Here is a 21455-nt window from a genome sequence, read left to right as displayed (position 1 = left end):
CCTGGTGCACTCCGTGCGGCGCTGAGTCTGGGCGGCCAAGCAACCGCTGGAGGAGCCCTGCACTGGCCCTTCCCTTCCCTCGCACAGAGCTCTTCCTGCTGGAGCCCTTGGCAGTGTGCAAGCCACCGGCCCCTAAGCCCTCCCCAAGGACGCCTGGGGCCTAGGTGCAAAGGCAAGGCAGGAGCGGAGCTGAGGCCAGGAAGGCGCCAGTGGCGTCTCCCAGCCTCGCGCAGCCTGCTCCTTCCTGGGCAGGAAGCCTAGCAGCGAGGCAAGTCTGGGCAAGGCTCGCCCAGGGCAGAGCAGCCTCGCGCCAGCAACTCTGCCGCAACGGGCCTCTGAGCAGAGCTGGAGCTCTGCCGTCCTGGAGGCGCACTCGGCTCCAGCCAAGTAGGGCTTGAGCCAAACGAGGCTGGGCTGCCTCTTCTTCCCTCGAGGAGGCTCGCCTCCCCGCCAGCTGTTCACTCGGCTTCCAGGTGGGGGCGCTCTGCGCCTCCTGCAGGTCTTGGCTCAGGGGCTGCTTGCCCTGAGCTGGGGCTGGGCGCGGGAGCCCAGGCACGCAGGGGCAGGCCCCAACCAGCTGCACACGTCTCTGCTGGCGAGGAGAGCGCTAGGGAAGCTACGTGTGTGAGGCAGCTGCTGGGCGCCCAGGGATTCAGCCTCCGGGTGTGCGGGGCTGCAGACCCCAGCCAGGGGCCCTGGGAGCCTGGTGCACTCCGTGCGGCGCTGAGCCTGGGCGGCCAAGCAACCGCTGGAGGAGCCCTGCAATGGCCCTTCCCTTCCCTCGCACAGAGCTCTTCCTGCTGGAGCCCTTGGCAGTGTGCAAGCCACCGGCCCCTAAGCCCTCCCCAAGGACGCCTGGGGCCTAGGTGCAAAGGCAAGGCAGGAGCGGAGCTGATTCCAGGAAGGCGCCAGTGGCGTCTCCCAGCCTCGCGCAGCCTGCTCCTTCCTGGGCAGGAAGCCTAGCAGCGAGGCAAGTCTGGGCAAGGCTCGCCCAGGGCAGAGCAGCCTCGCGCCAGCAACTCTGCCAGAACGGGCCTCTGAGCAGAGCTGGAGCTCTGCCGTCCTGGAGGCGCACTCGGCTCCAGCCAAGTAGGGCTTGAGCCAAACGACGCTGGGCTGCCTCTTCTTCCCTCGAGGAGGCTCGCCTCCCCGCCAGCTGTTCACTCGGCTTCCAGGTGGGGGCGCTCTGCGCCTCCTGCAGGTCTTGGCTCAGGGGCTGCTTGCCCTGAGCTGGGGCTGTGCGCGGGAGCCCAGGCATGCAGGGGCAGGCCCCAACCAGCTGCACACGTCTCTGCTGGGGAGGAGAGCGCTAGGGAAGCTACGTGTGTGAGGCAGCTGCTGGGCGCCCAGGGAGTCAGCCTCCGGCTGTGCGGGGCTGCAGACCCCAGCCAGGGGCCCTGGGAGCCTGGTGCACTCCGTGCGGCGCTGAGCCTGGGCGGCCAAGCAACCGCTGGATTAGCCCTGCACTGGCCCTTCCCTTCCCTCGCACAGAGCTCTTCCTGCTGGAGCCCTTGGCAGTGTGCAAGCCACCGGCCCCTAAGCCCTCCCCAAGGACGCCTGGGGCCTAGGTGCAAAGGCAGGGCAGGAGCGGAGCTGAGGCCAGGAAGGCGCCAGTGGCGTCTCCCAGCCTCGCGCAGCCTGCTCCTTCCTGGGCAGGAAGCCTAGCAGCGAGGCAAGTCTGGGCAATGCTCGCCCAGGGCAGAGCAGCCTCGCGCCAGCAACTCTGCCAGAACGGGCCTCTGAGCAGAGCTGGAGCTCTGCCGTCCTGGAGGCGCACTCGGCTCCAGCCAAGTAGGGCTTGAGCCAAACGAGGCTGGGCTGCCTCTTCTTCCCTCGAGGAGGCTCGCCTCCCCGCCAGCTGTTCACTCGGCTTCCAGGTGGGGGCGCTCTGCGCCTCCTGCAGGTCTTGGCTCAGGGGCTGCTTGCCCTGAGCTGGGGCTGTGGGCGGGAGCCCAGGCACGCAGGGGCAGGCCCCAACCAGCTGCACACGTCTCTGCTGGGGAGGAGAGCGCTAGGGAAGCTACGTGTGTGAGGCAGCTGCTGGGCGCCCAGGGAGTCAGCCTCCGGGTGTGCGGGGCTGCAGACCCCAGCCAGGGGCCCTGGGAACCTGGTGCACTCCGTGCGGCGCTGAGTCTGGGCGGCCAAGCAACCGCTGGAGGAGCCCTGCACTGGCCCTTCCCTTCCCTCGCACAGAGCTCTTCCTGCTGGAGCCCTTGGCAGTGTGCAAGCCACAGGCCCCTAAGCCCTCCCCAAGGACGCCTGGGGCCTAGGTGCAAAGGCAAGGCAGGAGCGGAGCTGAGGCCAGGAAGGCGCCAGTGGCGTCTCCCAGCCTCGCGCAGCCTGCTCCTTCCTGGGCAGGAAGCCTAGCAGCGAGGCAAGTCTGGGCAAGGCTCGCCCAGGGCAGAGCAGCCTCGCGCCAGCAACTCTGCCAGAACGGGCCTCTGAGCAGAGCTGGAGCTCTGCCGTTCTGGAGGAGCACTCGGCTCCAGCCAAGTAGGGCTTGAGCCAAACGACGCTGGGCTGCCTCTTCTTCCCTCGAGGAGGCTCGCCTCCCCGCCAGCTGTTCACTCGGCTTCCAGGTGGGGGCGCTCTGCGCCTCCTGCAGGTCTTGGCTCAGGGGCTGCTTGCCCTGAGCTGGGGCTGTGGGCGGGAGCCCAGGCACGCAGGGGCAGACCCCAACCAGCTGCACACGTCTCTGCTGGGGAGGAGAGCGCTAGGGAAGCTACGTGTGTGAGGCAGCTGCTGGGCGCCCAGGGAGTCAGCCTCCGGCTGTGCGGGGCTGCAGACCCCAGCCAGGGGCCCTGGGAGCCTGGTGCACTCCGTGCGGCGCTGAGCCTGGGCGGCCAAGCAACCGCTGGAGGAGCCCTGCACTGGCCCTTCCTTTCCCTCGCACAGAGCTCTTCCTGCTGGAGCCCTTGGCAGTGTGCAAGCCACCGGCCCCTAAGCCATCCCCAAGGACGCCTGGGGCCTAGTTGCAAATGCAAGGCAGGAGCGGAGCTGAGGCCAGGAAGGCGCCAGTGGCGTCTCCCAGCCTCGCGCAGCCTGCTCCTTCCTGGGCAGGAAGCCTAGCAGCGAGGCAAGTCTGGGCAAGGCTCGCCCAGGGCAGAGCAGCCTCGCGCCAGCAACTCTGCCGCAACGGGCCTCTGAGCAGAGCTGGAGCTCTGCCGTCCTGGAGGCGCACTCGGCTCCAGCCAAGTAGGGCTTGAGCCAAACGAGGCTGGGCTGCCTCTTCTTCCCTCGAGGAGGCTCGCCTCCCCGCCAGCTGTTCACTCGGCTTCCAGGTGGGGGCGCTCTGCGCCTCCTGCAGGTCTTGGCTCAGGGGCTGCTTGCCCTGAGCTGGGGCTGGGCGCGGGAGCCCAGGCACGCAGGGGCAGGCCCCAACCAGCTGCACACGTCTCTGCTGGCGAGGAGAGCGCTAGGGAAGCTACGTGTGTGAGGCAGCTGCTGGGCGCCCAGGGAGTCAGCCTCCGGCTGTGCGGGGCTGCAGACCCCAGCCAGGGGCCCTGGGAGCCTGGTGCACTCCGTGCGGCGCTGAGCCTGGGCGGCCAAGCAACCGCTGGAGGAGCCCTGCAATGGCCCTTCCCTTCCCTCGCACAGAGCTCTTCCTGCTGGAGCCCTTGGCAGTGTGCAAGCCACCGGCCCCTAAGCCCTCCCCAAGGACGCCTGGGGCCTAGGTGCAAAGGCAAGGCAGGAGCGGAGCTGATTCCAGGAAGGCGCCAGTGGCGTCTCCCAGCCTCGCGCAGCCTGCTCCTTCCTGGGCAGGAAGCCTAGCAGCGAGGCAAGTCTGGGCAAGGCTCGCCCAGGGCAGAGCAGCCTCGCGCCAGCAACTCTGCCAGAACGGGCCTCTGAGCAGAGCTGGAGCTCTGCCGTCCTGGAGGCGCACTCGGCTCCAGCCAAGTAGGGCTTGAGCCAAACGACGCTGGGCTGCCTCTTCTTCCCTCGAGGAGGCTCGCCTCCCCGCCAGCTGTTCACTCGGCTTCCAGGTGGGGGCGCTCTGCGCCTCCTGCAGGTCTTGGCTCAGGGGCTGCTTGCCCTGAGCTGGGGCTGGGCGCGGGAGCCCAGGCACGCAGGGGCAGGCCCCAACCAGCTGCACACGTCTCTGCTGGGGAGGAGAGCGCTAGGGAAGCTACGTGTGTGAGGCAGCTGCTGGGCGCCCAGGGAGTCAGCCTCCGGGTGTGCGGGGCTGCAGACCCCAGCCAGGGGCCCTGGGAGCCTGGTGCACTCCGTGCGGCGCTGAGCCTGGGCGGCCAAGCAACCGCTGGAGGAGCCCTGCAATGGCCCTTCCCTTCCCTCGCACAGAGCTCTTCCTGCTGGAGCCCTTGGCAGTGTGCAAGCCACCGGCCCCTAAGCCCTCCCCAAGGACGCCTGGGGCCTAGGTGCAAAGGCAAGGCAGGAGCGGAGCTGATTCCAGGAAGGCGCCAGTGGCGTCTCCCAGCCTCGCGCAGCCTGCTCCTTCCTGGGCAGGAAGCCTAGCAGCGAGGCAAGTCTGGGCAAGGCTCGCCCAGGGCAGAGCAGCCTCGCGCCAGCAACTCTGCCAGAACGGGCCTCTGAGCAGAGCTGGAGCTCTGCCGTCCTGGAGGCGCACTCGGCTCCAGCCAAGTAGGGCTTGAGCCAAACGAGGCTGGGCTGCCTCTTCTTCCCTCGAGGAGGCTCGCCTCCCCGCCAGCTGTTCACTCGGCTTCCAGGTGGGGGCGCTCTGCGCCTCCTGCAGGTCTTGGCTCAGGGGCTGCTTGCCCTGAGCTGGGGCTGGGCGCGGGAGCCCAGGCACGCAGGGGCAGGCCCCAACCAGCTGCACACGTCTCTGCTGGGGAGGAGAGCGCTAGGGAAGCTACGTGTGTGAGGCAGCTGCTGGGCGCCCAGAGAGTCAGCCTCCGGGTGTGCGGGGCTGCAGACCCCAGCCAGGGGCCCTGGGAGCCTGGTGCACTCCGTGCGGCGCTGAGTCTGGGCGGCAAAGCAACCGCTGGAGGAGCCCTGCACTGGCCCTTCCCTTCCCTCGCACAGAGCTCTTCCTGCTGGAGCCCTTGGCAGTGTGCAAGCCACCGGCCCCTAAGCCCTCCCCAAGGACGCCTGGGGCCTAGGTGCAAAGGCAAGGCAGGAGCGGAGCTGAGGCCAGGAAGGCGCCAGTGGCGTCTCCCAGCCTCGCGCAGCCTGCTCCTTCCTGGGCAGGAAGCCTAGCAGCGAGGCAAGTCTGGGCAAGGCTCGCCCAGGGCAGAGCAGCCTCGCGCCAGCAACTCTGCCAGATCGGGCCTCTGAGCAGAGCTGGAGCTCTGCCGTCCTGAAGGCGCACTCGGCTCCAGCCAAGTAGGGCTTGAGCCAAACGAGGCTGGGCTGCCTCTTCTTCCCTCGAGGAGGCTCGCCTCCCCGCCAGCTGTTCACTCGGCTTCCAGGTGGGGGCGCTCTGCGCCTCCTGCAGGTCTTGGCTCAGGGGCTGCTTGCCCTGAGCTCGGGCTGTGCACGGGAGCCCAGGCACGCAGGGGCAGGCCCCAACCAGCTGCACACTTCTCTGCTGGGGAGGAGAGCCCTAGGGAAGCTACGTGTGTGAGGCAGCTGCTGGGCGCCCAGGGAGTCAGCCTCTGGCTGTGCGGGGCTGCAGACCCCAGCCAGGGGCCCTGGGAGCCTGGTGCACTCCGTGCGGCGCTGAGTCTGGGCGGCCAAGCAACCGCTGGAGGAGCCCTGCACTGGCCCTTCCCTTCCCTCGCACAGAGCTCTTCCTGCTGGAGCCCTTGGCAGTGTGCAAGCCACCGGCCCCTAAGCCCTCCCCAAGGACGCCTGGGGCCTAGGTGCAAAGGCAAGGCAGGAGCGGAGCTGAGGCCAGGAAGGCGCCAGTGGCGTCTGCCAGCCTCGCGCAGCCTGCTCCTTCCTGGGCAGGAAGCCTAGCAGCGAGGCAAGTCTGGGCAAGGCTCGCCCAGGGCAGAGCAGCCTCGCGCCAGCAACTCTGCCACAACGGGCCTCTGAGCAGAGCTGGAGCTCTGCCGTCCTGGAGGCGCACTCGGCTCCAGCCAAGTAGGGCTTGAGCCAAACGAGGCTGGGCTGCCTCTTCTTCCCTCGAGGAGGCTCGCCTCCCCGCCAGCTGTTCACTCGGCTTCCAGGTGGGGGCGCTCTGCGCCTCCTGCAGGTCTTGGCTCAGGGGCTGCTTGCCCTGAGCTGGGGCTGGGCGCGGGAGCCCAGGCACGCAGGGGCAGGCCCCAACCAGCTGCACACGTCTCTGCTGGGGAGGAGAGCGCTAGGGAAGCTACGTGTGTGAGGCAGCTGCTGGGCGCCCAGAGAGTCAGCCTCCGGGTGTGCCGGGCTGCAGACCCCAGCCAGGGGCCCTGGGAGCCTGGTGCACTCCGTGCGGCGCTGAGTCTGGGCGGCAAAGCAACCGCTGGAGGAGCCCTGCACTGGCCCTTCCCTTCCCTCGCACAGAGCTCTTCCTGCTGGAGCCCTTGGCAGTGTGCAAGCCACCGGCCCCTAAGCCCTCCCCAAGGACGCCTGGGGCCTAGGTGCAAAGGCAAGGCAGGAGCGGAGCTGAGGCCAGGAAGGCGCCAGTGGCGTCTCCCAGCCTCGCGCAGCCTGCTCCTTCCTGGGCAGGAAGCCTAGCAGCGAGGCAAGTCTGGGCAAGGCTCGCCCAGGGCAGAGCAGCCTCGCGCCAGCAACTCTGCCAGATCGGGCCTCTGAGCAGAGCTGGAGCTCTGCCGTCCTGAAGGCGCACTCGGCTCCAGCCAAGTAGGGCTTGAGCCAAACGAGGCTGGGCTGCCTCTTCTTCCCTCGAGGAGGCTCGCCTCCCCGCCAGCTGTTCACTCGGCTTCCAGGTGGGGGCGCTCTGCGCCTCCTGCAGGTCTTGGCTCAGGGGCTGCTTGCCCTGAGCTCGGGCTGTGCGCGGGAGCCCAGGCACGCAGGGGCAGGCCCCAACCAGCTGCACACTTCTCTGCTGGGGAGGAGAGCCCTAGGGAAGCTACGTGTGTGAGGCAGCTGCTGGGCGCCCAGGGAGTCAGCCTCCGGCTGTGCGGGGCTGCAGACCCCAGCCAGGGGCCCTGGGAGCCTGGTGCACTCCGTGCGGCGCTGAGTCTGGGCGGCCAAGCAACCGCTGGAGGAGCCCTGCACTGGCCCTTCCCTTCCCTCGCACAGAGCTCTTCCTGCTGGAGCCCTTGGCAGTGTGCAAGCCACCGGCCCCTAAGCCCTCCCCAAGGACGCCTGGGGCCTAGGTGCAAAGGCAAGGCAGGAGCGGAGCTGAGGCCAGGAAGGCGCCAGTGGCGTCTCCCAGCCTCGCGCAGCCTGCTCCTTCCTGGGCAGGAAGCCTAGCAGCGAGGCAAGTCTGGGCAAGGCTCGCCCAGGGCAGAGCAGCCTCGCGCCAGCAACTCTGCCACAACGGGCCTCTGAGCAGAGCTGGAGCTCTGCCGTCCTGGAGGCGCACTCGGCTCCAGCCAAGTAGGGCTTGAGCCAAACGACGCTGGGCTGCCTCTTCTTCCCTCGAGGAGGCTCGCCTCCCCGCCAGCTGTTCACTCGGCTTCCAGGTGGGGGCGCTCTGCGCCTCCTGCAGGTCTTGGCTCAGGGGCTGCTTGCCCTGAGCTGGGGCTGTGGGCGGGAGCCCAGGCACGCAGGGGCAGGCCCCAACCAGCTGCACACGTCTCTGCTGGGGAGGAGAGCGCTAGGGAAGCTACGTGTGTGAGGCAGCTGCTGGGCGCCCAGGGAGTCAGCCTCCGGGTGTGCGGGGCTGCAGACCCCAGCCAGGGGCCCTGGGAGCCTGGTGCACTCCGTGCGGCGCTGAGACTGGGCGGCCAAGCAACCGCTGGAGGAGCCCTGCACTGGCCCTTCCCTTCCCTCGCACAGAGCTCTTCCTGCTGGAGCCCTTGGCAGTGTGCAAGCCACCGGCCCCTAAGCCCTCCCCAAGGACGCCTGGGGCCTAGGTGCAAAGGCAAGGCAGGAGCGGAGCTGAGGCCAGGAAGGCGCCAGTGGCGTCTCCCAGCCTCGCGCAGCCTGCTCCTTCCTGGGCAGGAAGCCTAGCAGCGAGGCAAGTCTGGGCAAGGCTCGCCCAGGGCAGAGCAGCCTCGCGCCAGCAACTCTGCCAGAACGGGCCTCTGAGCAGAGCTGGAGCTCTGCCGTTCTGGAGGAGCACTCGGCTCCAGCCAAGTAGGGCTTGAGCCAAACGACGCTGGGCTGCCTCTTCTTCCCTCGAGGAGGCTCGCCTCCCCGCCAGCTGTTCACTCGGCTTCCAGGTGGGGGCTCTCTGCGCCTCCTGCAGGTCTTGGCTCAGGGGCTGCTTGCCCTGAGCTGGTGCTGTGGGCGGGAGCCCAGGCACGCAGGGGCAGACCCCAACCAGCTGCACACGTCTCTGCTGGGGAGGAGAGCGCTAGGGAAGCTACGTGTGTGAGGCAGCTGCTGGGCGCCCAGGGAGTCAGCCTCCGGCTGTGCGGGGCTGCAGACCCCAGCCAGGGGCCCTGGGAGCCTGGTGCACTCCGTGCGGCGCTGAGCCTGGGCGGCCAAGCAACCGCTGGAGGAGCCCTGCACTGGCCCTTCCTTTCCCTCGCAGAGAGCTCTTCCTGCTGGAGCCCTTGGCAGTGTGCAAGCCACCGGCCCCTAAGCCATCCCCAAGGACGCCTGGGGCCTAGGTGCAAAGGCAAGGCAGGAGCGGAGCTGATTCCAGGAAGGCGCCAGTGGCGTCTCCCAGCCTCGCGCAGCCTGCTCCTTCCTGGGCAGGAAGCCTAGCAGCGAGGCAAGTCTGGGCAAGGCTCGCCCAGGGCAGAGCAGCCTCGCGCCAGCAACTCTGCCGCAACGGGCCTCTGAGCAGAGCTGGAGCTCTGCCGTCCTGGAGGCGCACTCGGCTCCAGCCAAGTAGGGCTTGAGCCAAACGAGGCTGGGCTGCCTCTTCTTCCCTCGAGGAGGCTCGCCTCCCCGCCAGCTGTTCACTCGGCTTCCAGGTGGGGGCGCTCTGCGCCTCCTGCAGGTCTTGGCTCAGGGGCTGCTTGCCCTGAGCTGGGGCTGGGCGCGGGAGCCCAGGCACGCAGGGGCAGGCCCCAACCAGCTGCACACTTCTCTGCTGGCGAGGAGAGCGCTAGGGAAGCTACGTGTGTGAGGCAGCTGCTGGGCGCCCAGGGAGTCAGCCTCCGGCTGTGCGGGGCTGCAGACCCCAGCCAGGGGCCCTGGGAGCCTGGTGCACTCCGTGCGGCGCTGAGCCTGGGCGGCCAAGCAACCGCTGGAGGAGCCCTGCAATGGCCCTTCCCTTCCCTCGCACAGAGCTCTTCCTGCTGGAGCCCTTGGCAGTGTGCAAGCCACCGGCCCCTAAGCCCTCCCCAAGGACGCCTGGGGCCTAGGTGCAAAGGCAAGGCAGGAGCGGAGCTGATTCCAGGAAGGCGCCAGTGGCGTCTCCCAGCCTCGCGCAGCCTGCTCCTTCCTGGGCAGGAAGCCTAGCAGCGAGGCAAGTCTGGGCAAGGCTCGCCCAGGGCAGAGCAGCCTCGCGCCAGCAACTCTGCCAGAACGGGCCTCTGAGCAGAGCTGGAGCTCTGCCGTCCTGGAGGCGCACTCGGCTCCAGCCAAGTAGGGCTTGAGCCAAACGAGGCTGGGCTGCCTCTTCTTCCCTCGAGGAGGCTCGCCTCCCCGCCAGCTGTTCACTCGGCTTCCAGGTGGGGGCGCTCTGCGCCTCCTGCAGGTCTTGGCTCAGGGGCTGCTTGCCCTGAGCTGGGGCTGGGCGCGGGAGCCCAGGCACGCAGGGGCAGGCCCCAACCAGCTGCACACGTCTCTGCTGGGGAGGAGAGCGCTAGGGAAGCTACGTGTGTGAGGCAGCTGCTGGGCGCCCAGGGAGTCAGCCTCCGGGTGTGCGGGGCTGCAGACCCCAGCCAGGGGCCCTGGGAGCCTGGTGCACTCCGTGCGGCGCTGAGCCTGGGCGGCCAAGCAACCGCTGGAGGAGCCCTGCAATGGCCCTTCCCTTCCCTCGCACAGAGCTCTTCCTGCTGGAGCCCTTGGCAGTGTGCAAGCCACCGGCCCCTAAGCCCTCCCCAAGGACGCCTGGGGCCTAGGTGCAAAGGCAAGGCAGGAGCGGAGCTGATTCCAGGAAGGCGCCAGTGGCGTCTCCCAGCCTCGCGCAGCCTGCTCCTTCCTGGGCAGGAAGCCTAGCAGCGAGGCAAGTCTGGGCAAGGCTCGCCCAGGGCAGAGCAGCCTCGCGCCAGCAACTCTGCCAGAACGGGCCTCTGAGCAGAGCTGGAGCTCTGCCGTCCTGGAGGCGCACTCGGCTCCAGCCAAGTAGGGCTTGAGCCAAACGAGGCTGGGCTGCCTCTTCTTCCCTCGAGGAGGCTCGCCTCCCCGCCAGCTGTTCACTCGGCTTCCAGGTGGGGGCGCTCTGCGCCTCCTGCAGGTCTTGGCTCAGGGGCTGCTTGCCCTGAGCTGGGGCTGGGCGCGGGAGCCCAGGCACGCAGGGGCAGGCCCCAACCAGCTGCACACGTCTCTGCTGGGGAGGAGAGCGCTAGGGAAGCTACGTGTGTGAGGCAGCTGCTGGGCGCCCAGAGAGTCAGCCTCCGGGTGTGCGGGGCTGCAGACCCCAGCCAGGGGCCCTGGGAGCCTGGTGCACTCCGTGCGGCGCTGAGTCTGGGCGGCAAAGCAACCGCTGGAGGAGCCCTGCACTGGCCCTTCCCTTCCCTCGCACAGAGCTCTTCCTGCTGGAGCCCTTGGCAGTGTGCAAGCCACCGGCCCCTAAGCCCTCCCCAAGGACGCCTGGGGCCTAGGTGCAAAGGCAAGGCAGGAGCGGAGCTGAGGCCAGGAAGGCGCCAGTGGCGTCTCCCAGCCTCGCGCAGCCTGCTCCTTCCTGGGCAGGAAGCCTAGCAGCGAGGCAAGTCTGGGCAAGGCTCGCCCAGGGCAGAGCAGCCTCGCGCCAGCAACTCTGCCAGATCGGGCCTCTGAGCAGAGCTGGAGCTCTGCCGTCCTGAAGGCGCACTCGGCTCCAGCCAAGTAGGGCTTGAGCCAAACGAGGCTGGGCTGCCTCTTCTTCCCTCGAGGAGGCTCGCCTCCCCGCCAGCTGTTCACTCGGCTTCCAGGTGGGGGCGCTCTGCGCCTCCTGCAGGTCTTGGCTCAGGGGCTGCTTGCCCTGAGCTCGGGCTGTGCGCGGGAGCCCAGGCACGCAGGGGCAGGCCCCAACCAGCTGCACACTTCTCTGCTGGGGAGGAGAGCCCTAGGGAAGCTACGTGTGTGAGGCAGCTGCTGGGCGCCCAGGGAGTCAGCCTCCGGCTGTGCGGGGCTGCAGACCCCAGCCAGGGGCCCTGGGAGCCTGGTGCACTCCGTGCGGCGCTGAGTCTGGGCGGCCAAGCAACCGCTGGAGGAGCCCTGCACTGGCCCTTCCCTTCCCTCGCACAGAGCTCTTCCTGCTGGAGCCCTTGGCAGTGTGCAAGCCACCGGCCCCTAAGCCCTCCCCAAGGACGCCTGGGGCCTAGGTGCAAAGGCAAGGCAGGAGCGGAGCTGAGGCCAGGAAGGCGCCAGTGGCGTCTCCCAGCCTCGCGCAGCCTGCTCCTTCCTGGGCAGGAAGCCTAGCAGCGAGGCAAGTCTGGGCAAGGCTCGCCCAGGGCAGAGCAGCCTCGCGCCAGCAACTCTGCCACAACGGGCCTCTGAGCAGAGCTGGAGCTCTGCCGTCCTGGAGGCGCACTCGGCTCCAGCCAAGTAGGGCTTGAGCCAAACGACGCTGGGCTGCCTCTTCTTCCCTCGAGGAGGCTCGCCTCCCCGCCAGCTGTTCACTCGGCTTCCAGGTGGGGGCGCTCTGCGCCTCCTGCAGGTCTTGGCTCAGGGGCTGCTTGCCCTGAGCTGGGGCTGTGGGCGGGAGCCCAGGCACGCAGGGGCAGGCCCCAACCAGCTGCACACGTCTCTGCTGGGGAGGAGAGCGCTAGGGAAGCTACGTGTGTGAGGCAGCTGCTGGGCGCCCAGGGAGTCAGCCTCCGGCTGTGCGGGGCTGCAGACCCCAGCCAGGGGCCCTGGGAGCCTGGTGCACTCCGTGCGGCGCTGAGCCTGGGCGGCCAAGCAACCGCTGGAGGAGCCCTGCAATGGCCCTTCCCTTCCCTCGCACAGAGCTCTTCCTGCTGGAGCCCTTGGCAGTGTGCAAGCCACCGGCCCCTAAGCCCTCCCCAAGGACGCCTGGGGCCTAGGTGCAAAGGCAAGGCAGGAGCGGAGCTGAGGCCAGGAAGGCGCCAGTGGCGTCTGCCAGCCTCGCGCAGCCTGCTCCTTCCTGGGCAGGAAGCCTAGCAGCGAGGCAAGTCTGGGCAAGGCTCGCCCAGGGCAGAGCAGCCTCGCGCCAGCAACTCTGCCAGAACGGGCCTCTGAGCAGAGCTGGAGCTCTGCCGTCCTGGAGGCGCACTCGGCTCCAGCCAAGTAGGGCTTGAGCCAAACGAGGCTGGGCTGCCTCTTCTTCCCTCGAGGAGGCTCGCCTCCCCGCCAGCTGTTCACTCGGCTTCCAGGTGGGGGCGCTCTGCGCCTCCTGCAGGTCTTGGCTCAGGGGCTGCTTGCCCTGAGCTGGGGCTGGGCGCGGGAGCCCAGGCACGCAGGGGCAGGCCCCAACCAGCTGCACACGTCTCTGCTGGGGAGGAGAGCGCTAGGGAAGCTACGTGTGTGAGGCAGCTGCTGGGCGCCCAGAGAGTCAGCCTCCGGGTGTGCGGGGCTGCAGACCCCAGCCAGGGGCCCTGGGAGCCTGGTGCACTCCGTGCGGCGCTGAGTCTGGGCGGCAAAGCAACCGCTGGAGGAGCCCTGCACTGGCCCTTCCCTTCCCTCGCACAGAGCTCTTCCTGCTGGAGCCCTTGGCAGTGTGCAAGCCACCGGCCCCTAAGCCCTCCCCAAGGACGCCTGGGGCCTAGGTGCAAAGGCAAGGCAGGAGCGGAGCTGAGGCCAGGAAGGCGCCAGTGGCGTCTCCCAGCCTCGCGCAGCCTGCTCCTTCCTGGGCAGGAAGCCTAGCAGCGAGGCAAGTCTGGGCAAGGCTCGCCCAGGGCAGAGCAGCCTCGCGCCAGCAACTCTGCCAGATCGGGCCTCTGAGCAGAGCTGGAGCTCTGCCGTCCTGAAGGCGCACTCGGCTCCAGCCAAGTAGGGCTTGAGCCAAACGAGGCTGGGCTGCCTCTTCTTCCCTCGAGGAGGCTCGCCTCCCCGCCAGCTGTTCACTCGGCTTCCAGGTGGGGGCGCTCTGCGCCTCCTGCAGGTCTTGGCTCAGGGGCTGCTTGCCCTGAGCTCGGGCTGTGCGCGGGAGCCCAGGCACGCAGGGGCAGGCCCCAACCAGCTGCACACTTCTCTGCTGGGGAGGAGAGCCCTAGGGAAGCTACGTGTGTGAGGCAGCTGCTGGGCGCCCAGGGAGTCAGCCTCCGGCTGTGCGGGGCTGCAGACCCCAGCCAGGGGCCCTGGGAGCCTGGTGCACTCCGTGCGGCGCTGAGTCTGGGCGGCCAAGCAACCGCTGGAGGAGCCCTGCACTGGCCCTTCCCTTCCCTCGCACAGAGCTCTTCCTGCTGGAGCCCTTGGCAGTGTGCAAGCCACCGGCCCCTAAGCCCTCCCCAAGGACGCCTGGGGCCTAGGTGCAAAGGCAAGGCAGGAGCGGAGCTGAGGCCAGGAAGGCGCCAGTGGCGTCTCCCAGCCTCGCGCAGCCTGCTCCTTCCTGGGCAGGAAGCCTAGCAGCGAGGCAAGTCTGGGCAAGGCTCGCCCAGGGCAGAGCAGCCTCGCGCCAGCAACTCTGCCAGAACGGGCCTCTGAGCAGAGCTGGAGCTCTGCCGTTCTGGAGGAGCACTCGGCTCCAGCCAAGTAGGGCTTGAGCCAAACGACGCTGGGCTGCCTCTTCTTCCCTCGAGGAGGCTCGCCTCCCCGCCAGCTGTTCACTCGGCTTCCAGGTGGGGGCGCTCTGCGCCTCCTGCAGGTCTTGGCTCAGGGGCTGCTTGCCCTGAGCTGGGGCTGTGGGCGGGAGCCCAGGCACGCAGGGGCAGACCCCAACCAGCTGCACACGTCTCTGCTGGGGAGGAGAGCGCTAGGGAAGCTACGTGTGTGAGGCAGCTGCTGGGCGCCCAGGGAGTCAGCCTCCGGCTGTGCGGGGCTGCAGACCCCAGCCAGGGGCCCTGGGAGCCTGGTGCACTCCGTGCGGCGCTGAGCCTGGGCGGCCAAGCAACCGCTGGAGGAGCCCTGCACTGGCCCTTCCTTTCCCTCGCAGAGAGCTCTTCCTGCTGGAGCCCTTGGCAGTGTGCAAGCCACCGGCCCCTAAGCCATCCCCAAGGACGCCTGGGGCCTAGGTGCAAAGGCAAGGCAGGAGCGGAGCTGAGGCCAGGAAGGCGCCAGTGGCGTCTCCCAGCCTCGCGCAGCCTGCTCCTTCCTGGGCAGGAAGCCTAGCAGCGAGGCAAGTCTGGGCAAGGCTCGCCCAGGGCAGAGCAGCCTCGCGCCAGCAACTCTGCCGCAACGGGCCTCTGAGCAGAGCTGGAGCTCTGCCGTCCTGGAGGCGCACTCGGCTCCAGCCAAGTAGGGCTTGAGCCAAACGAGGCTGGGCTGCCTCTTCTTCCCTCGAGGAGGCTCGCCTCCCCGCCAGCTGTTCACTCGGCTTCCAGGTGGGGGCGCTCTGCGCCTCCTGCAGGTCTTGGCTCAGGGGCTGCTTGCCCTGAGCTGGGGCTGGGCGCGGGAGCCCAGGCACGCAGGGGCAGGCCCCAACCAGCTGCACACGTCTCTGCTGGCGAGGAGAGCGCTAGGGAAGCTACGTGTGTGAGGCAGCTGCTGGGCGCCCAGGGATTCAGCCTCCGGGTGTGCGGGGCTGCAGACCCCAGCCAGGGGCCCTGGGAGCCTGGTGCACTCCGTGCGGCGCTGAGCCTGGGCGGCCAAGCAACCGCTGGAGGAGCCCTGCAATGGCCCTTCCCTTCCCTCGCACAGAGCTCTTCCTGCTGGAGCCCTTGGCAGTGTGCAAGCCACCGGCCCCTAAGCCCTCCCCAAGGACGCCTGGGGCCTAGGTGCAAAGGCAAGGCAGGAGCGGAGCTGATTCCAGGAAGGCGCCAGTGGCGTCTCCCAGCCTCGCGCAGCCTGCTCCTTCCTGGGCAGGAAGCCTAGCAGCGAGGCAAGTCTGGGCAAGGCTCGCCCAGGGCAGAGCAGCCTCGCGCCAGCAACTCTGCCAGAACGGGCCTCTGAGCAGAGCTGGAGCTCTGCCGTCCTGGAGGCGCACTCGGCTCCAGCCAAGTAGGGCTTGAGCCAAACGAGGCTGGGCTGCCTCTTCTTCCCTCGAGGAGGCTCGCCTCCCCGCCAGCTGTTCACTCGGCTTCCAGGTGGGGGCGCTCTGCGCCTCCTGCAGGTCTTGGCTCAGGGGCTGCTTGCCCTGAGCTGGGGCTGTGCGCGGGAGCCCAGGCATGCAGGGGCAGGCCCCAACCAGCTGCACACGTCTCTGCTGGGGAGGAGAGCGCTAGGGAAGCTACGTGTGTGAGGCAGCTGCTGGGCGCCCAGGGAGTCAGCCTCCGGCTGTGCGGGGCTGCAGACCCCAGCCAGGGGCCCTGGGAGCCTGGTGCACTCCGTGCGGCGCTGAGCCTGGGCGGCCAAGCAACCGCTGGATTAGCCCTGCACTGGCCCTTCCCTTCCCTCGCACAGAGCTCTTCCTGCTGGAGCCCTTGGCAGTGTGCAAGCCACCGGCCCCTAAGCCCTCCCCAAGGACGCCTGGGGCCTAGGTGCAAAGGCAGGGCAGGAGCGGAGCTGAGGCCAGGAAGGCGCCAGTGGCGTCTCCCAGCCTCGCGCAGCCTGCTCCTTCCTGGGCAGGAAGCCTAGCAGCGAGGCAAGTCTGGGCAATGCTCGCCCAGGGCAGAGCAGCCTCGCGCCAGCAACTCTGCCAGAACGGGCCTCTGAGCAGAGCTGGAGCTCTGCCGTCCTGGAGGCGCACTCGGCTCCAGCCAAGTAGGGCTTGAGCCAAACGAGGCTGGGCTGCCTCTTCTTCCCTCGAGGAGGCTCGCCTCCCCGCCAGCTGTTCACTCGGCTTCCAGGTGGGGGCGCTCTGCGCCTCCTGCAGGTCTTGGCTCAGGGGCTGCTTGCCCTGAGCTGGGGCTGGGCGCGGGAGCCCAGGCACGCAGGGGCAGGCCCCAACCAGCTGCACACGTCTCTGCTGGGGAGGAGAGCGCTAGGGAAGCTACGTGTGTGAGGCAGCTGCTGGGCGCCCAGAGAGTCAGCCTCCGGGTGTGCGGGGCTGCAGACCCCAGCCAGGGGCCCTGGGAGCCTGGTGCACTCCGTGCGGCGCTGAGTCTGGGCGGCAAAGCAACCGCTGGAGGAGCCCTGCACTGGCCCTTCCCTTCCCTCGCACAGAGCTCTTCCTGCTGGAGCCCTTGGCAGTGTGCAAGCCACCGGCCCCTAAGCCCTCCCCAAGGACGCCTGGGGCCTAGGTGCAAAGGCAAGGCAGGAGCGGAGCTGAGGCCAGGAAGGCGCCAGTGGCGTCTCCCAGCCTCGCGCAGCCTGCTCCTTCCTGGGCAGGAAGCCTAGCAGCGAGGCAAGTCTGGGCAAGGCTCGCCCAGGGCAGAGCAGCCTCGCGCCAGCAACTCTGCCAGATCGGGCCTCTGAGCAGAGCTGGAGCTCTGCCGTCCTGAAGGCGCACTCGGCTCCAGCCAAGTAGGGCTTGAGCCAAACGAGGCTGGGCTGCCTCTTCTTCCCTCGAGGAGGCTCGCCTCCCCGCCAGCTGTTCACTCGGCTTCCAGGTGGGGGCGCTCTGCGCCTCCTGCAGGTCTTGGCTCAGGGGCTGCTTGCCCTGAGCTCGGGCTGTGCGCGGGAGCCCAGGCACGCAGGGGCAGGCCCCAACCAGCTGCACACTTCTCAGCTGGGGAGGAGAGCCCTAGGGAAGCTACGTGTGTGAGGCAGCTGCTGGGCGCCCAGGGAGTCAGCCTCCGGCTGTGCGGGGCTGCAGACCCCAGCCAGGGGCCCTGGGAGCCTGGTGCACTCCGTGCGGCGCTGAGTCTGGGCGGCCAAGCAACCGCTGGAGGAGCCCTGCACTGGCCCTTCCCTTCCCTCGCACAGAGCTCTTCCTGCTGGAGCCCTTGGCAGTGTGCAAGCCACCGGCCCCTAAGCCCTCCCCAAGGACGCCTGGGGCCTAGGTGCAAAGGCAGGGCAGGAGCGGAGCTGAGGCCAGGAAGGCGCCAGTGGCGTCTCCCAGCCTCGCGCAGCCTGCTCCTTCCTGGGCAGGAAGCCTAGCAGCGAGGCAAGTCTGGGCAAGGTTCGCCCAGGGCAGAGCAGCCTCGCGCCAGCAACTCTGCCAGAACGGGCCTCTGAGCAGAGCTGGAGCTCTGCCGTCCTGGAGGCGCACTCGGCTCCAGCCAAGTAGGGCTTGAGCCAAACGACGCTGGGCTGCCTCTTCTTCCCTCGAGGAGGCTCGCCTCCCCGCCAGCTGTTCACTCGGCTTCCAGGTGGGGGCGCTCTGCGCCTCCTGCAGGTCTTGGCTCAGGGGCTGCTTGCCCTGAGCTGGGGCTGGGCGCGGGAGCCCAGGCACGCAGGGGCAGGCCCCAACCAGCTGCACACGTCTCTGCTGGGGAGGAGAGCGCTAGGGAAGCTACGTGTGTGAGGCAGCTGCTGGGCGCCCAGAGAGTCAGCCTCCGGGTGTGCGGGGCTGCAGACCCCAGCCAGGGGCCCTGGGAGCCTGGTGCACTCCGTGCGGCGCTGAGTCTGGGCGGCAAAGCAACCGCTGGAGGAGCCCTGCAATGGCCCTTCCCTTCCCTCGCACAGAGCTCTTCCTGCTGGAGCCCTTGGCAGTGTGCAAGCCACCGGCCCCTAAGCCCTCCCCAAGGACGCCTGGGGCCTAGGTGCAAAGGCAAGGCAGGAGCGGAGCTGAGGCCAGGAAGGCGCCAGTGGCGTCTCCCAGCCTCGCGCAGCCTGCTCCTTCCTGGGCAGGAAGCCTAGCAGCGAGGCAAGTCTGGGCAAGGCTCGCCCAGGGCAGAGCAGCCTCGCGCCAGCAACTCTGCCAGATCGGGCCTCTGAGCAGAGCTGGAGCTCTGCCGTCCTGAAGGCGCACTCGGCTCCAGCCAAGTAGGGCTTGAGCCAAACGAGGCTGGGCTGCCTCTTCTTCCCTCGAGGAGGCTCGCCTCCCCGCCAGCTGTTCACTCGGCTTCCAGGTGGGGGCGCTCTGCGCCTCCTGCAGGTCTTGGCTCAGGGGCTGCTTGCCCTGAGCTCGGGCTGTGCGCGGGAGCCCAGGCACGCAGGGGCAGGCCCCAACCAGCTGCACACTTCTCTGCTGGGGAGGAGAGCCCTAGGGAAGCTACGTGTGTGAGGCAGCTGCTGGGCGCCCAGGGAGTCAGCCTCCGGCTGTGCGGGGCTGCAGACCCCAGCCAGGGGCCCTGGGAGCCTGGTGCACTCCGTGCGGCGCTGAGTCTGGGCGGCCAAGCAACCGCTGGAGGAGCCCTGCACTGGCCCTTCCCTTCCCTCGCACAGAGCTCTTCCTGCTGGAGCCCTTGGCAGTGTGCAAGCCACCGGCCCCTAAGCCCTCCCCAAGGACGCCTGGGGCCTAGGTGCAAAGGCAAGGCAGGAGCGGAGCTGAGGCCAGGAAGGCGCCAGTGGCGTCTCCCAGCCTCGCGCAGCCTGCTCCTTCCTGGGCAGGAAGCCTAGCAGCGAGGCAAGTCTGGGCAAGGCTCGCCCAGGGCAGAGCAGCCTCGCGCCAGCAACTCTGCCAGAACGGGCCTCTGAGCAGAGCTGGAGCTCTGCCGTCCTGGAGGCGCACTCGGCTCCAGCCAAGTAGGGCTTGAGCCAAACGAGGCTGGGCTGCCTCTTCTTCCCTCGTGGAGGCTCGCCTCCCCGCCAGCTGTTCACTCGGCTTCCAGGTGGGGGCGCTCTGCGCCTCCTGCAGGTCTTGGCTCAGGGGCTGCTTGCCCTGAGCTGGGGCTGTGGGCGGGAGCCCAGGCACGCAGGGGCAGGCCCCAACCAGCTGCACACGTCTCTGCTGGGGAGGAGAGCGCTAGGGAAGCTACGTGTGTGAGGCAGCTGCTGGGCGCCCAGGGAGTCAGCCTCCGGATGTGCGGGGCTGCAGACCCCAGCCAGGGGCCCTGGGAGCCTGGTGCACTCCGTGCGGCGCTGAGCCTGGGCGGCCAAGCAATCGCTGGAGGAGCCCTGCAATGGCCCTTCCCTTCCCTCGCACAGAGCTCTTCCTGCTGGAGCCCTTGGCAGTTTGCAAGCCACCGGCCCCTAAGCCCTCCCCAAGGACGCCTGGGGCCCAGGTGCAAAGGCAAGGCAGGAGCGGAGCTGATTCCAGGAAGGCGCCAGTGGCGTCTCCCAGCCTCGCGCAGCCTGCTCCTTCCTGGGCAGGAAGCCTAGCAGCGAGGCAAGTCTGGGCAAGGCTCGCCCAGGGCAGAGCAGCCTCGCGCCAGCAACTCTGCCAGAACGGGCCTCTGAGCAGAGCTGGAGCTCTGCCGTCCTGGAGGCGCACTCGGCTCCAGCCAAGTAGGGCTTGAGCCAAACGAGGCTGGGCTGCCTCTTCTTCCCTCGAGGAGGCTCGCCTCCCCGCCAGCTGTTCACTCGGCTTCCAGGTGGGGGCGCTCTGCGCCTCCTGCAGGTCTTGGCTCAGGGGCTGCTTGCCCTGAGCTGGGTCTGGGCGTGGGAGCCCAGGCACGCAGGGGCAGGCCCCAACCAGCTGCACACGTCTCTGCTGGCGAGGAGAGCGCTAGGGAAGCTACGTGTGTGAGGCAGCTGCTGGGCGCCCAGGGAGTCAGCCTCCGGCTGTGCGGGGCTGCAGACCCCAGCCAGGGGCCCTGGGAGCCTGGGGCACTCCGTGCGGTGCTGAGTCTGGGCGGCCAAGCAACCGCTGGAGGAGCCCTGCACTGGCCCTTCCCTTCCCTCGCACAGAGCTCTTCCTGCTGGAGCCCTTGGCAGTGTGCAAGCCACCGGCCCCTAAGCCCTCCCCAAGGACGCCTGGGGCCTAGGTGCAAAGGCAAGGCAGGAGCGGAGCTGAGGCCAGGAAGGCGCCAGTGCCGTCTCCCAGCTTCGCGCAGCCTGCTCCTTCCTGGGCAGGAAGCCAGCAGCGAGGCAAGTCTGGGCAAGGCTCACCCAGGGCAGAGCAGCCTCGCGCCAGCAACTCTGCCAGAACGGGCCTCTGAGCAGAGCTGGAGCTCTGCCGTCCTGGAGGCGCACTCGGCTCCAGCCAAGTAGGGCTTGAGCCAAACGAGGCTGGGCTGCCTCTTCTTCCCTCGAGGAGGCTCGCCTCCCCGCCAGCTGTTCACTCGGCTTCCAGGTGGGGGCGCTCTGCGCCTCCTGCAGGTCTTGGCTCAGGGGCTGCTTGCCCTGAGCTGGGGCTGTGGGCGGGAGCCCAGGCACGCAGGGGCAGGCCCCAACCAGCTGCACACGTCTATGCTGGGGAGCAGAGCGCTAGGGAAGCTACGTGTGTGAGGCAGCTGCTGGGCGCCCAGGGAGTCAGCCTCCGGCTGTGCGGGGCTGCAGACCCCAGCCAGGGGCCCTGGGAGCCTGGTGCGCTCCGTGCGGCGCTGAGTCTGGGCGGCCAAGAAACCGCTGGAGGAGCCCTGCACTAGCCCTTCCCTTCCCTCGCACAGAGCTCTTCCTGCTGGAGCCCTTGGCAGTGTGCAAGCCACCGGCCCCTAAGCCCTCCCCAAGGACGCCTGGGGCCTAGGTGCAAAGGCAAGGCAGGAGCGGAGCTGAGGCCAGGAAGGCGCCAGTGGCGTCTCCCAGCCTCGCGCAGCCTGCTCCTTCCTGGGCAGGAAGCCTAGCAGCGAGGCAAGTCTGGGCAAGGCTCGCCCAGGGCAGAGCAGCCTCGCGCCAGCAACTCTGCCAGATCGGGCCTCTGAGCAGAGCTGGTGCTCTGCCGTCCTGGAGGCGCACTCGGCTCCAGCCAAGTAGGGCTTGAGCCAAACGAGGCTGGGCTGCCTCTTCTTCCCTCGAGGAGGCTCGCCTCCCCGCCAGCTGTTCACTCGGCTTCCAGGTGGGGGCGCTCTGCGCCTCCTGCAGGTCTTGACTCAGGGGCTGCTTGCCCTGAGCTGGGGCTGTGGGCGGGAGCCCAGGCACGCAGGGGCAGGCCCCAACCAGCTGCACACGTCTCTGCTGGCGAGGAGAGCGCTAGGGAAGCTACGTGTGTGAGGCAGCTGCTGGGCGCCCAGGGAGTCAGCCTCCGGCTGTGCGGGGCTGCAGACCCCAGCCAGGGGCCCTGGGAGCCTGGTGCACTCCGTGCGGCGCTGAGTCTGGGCGGCCAAGCAACCCCTGGAGGAGCCCTGCACTGGCCCTTCCCTTCCCTCGCACAGAGCTCTTCCTGCTGGAGCCCTTGGCAGTGTGCAAGCCACCGGCCCCTAAGCCCTCCCCAAGGACGCCTGGGGCCTAGGTGCAAAGGCAAGGCAGGAGCGGAGCTGAGGCCAGGAAGGCGCCAGTGGCGTCTCCCAGCCTCGCGCAGCCTGCTCCTTCCTGGGCAGGAAGCCTAGCAGCGAGGCAAGTCTGGGCAAGGCTCGCCCAGGGCAGAGCAGCCTCGCGCCAGCAACTCTGCCAGAACGGGCCTCTGAGCAGAGCTGGAGCTCTGCCGTTCTGGAGGAGCACTCGGCTCCAGCCAAGTAGGGCTT

Source organism: Ovis canadensis, chromosome 10 (assembly GCF_042477335.2).
Source record: "Ovis canadensis isolate MfBH-ARS-UI-01 breed Bighorn chromosome 10, ARS-UI_OviCan_v2, whole genome shotgun sequence".
In the NCBI taxonomy this organism is placed as follows: Eukaryota; Metazoa; Chordata; class Mammalia; order Artiodactyla; family Bovidae; genus Ovis; species Ovis canadensis.
Note: the sequence above shows the minus strand (reverse complement) of the source record.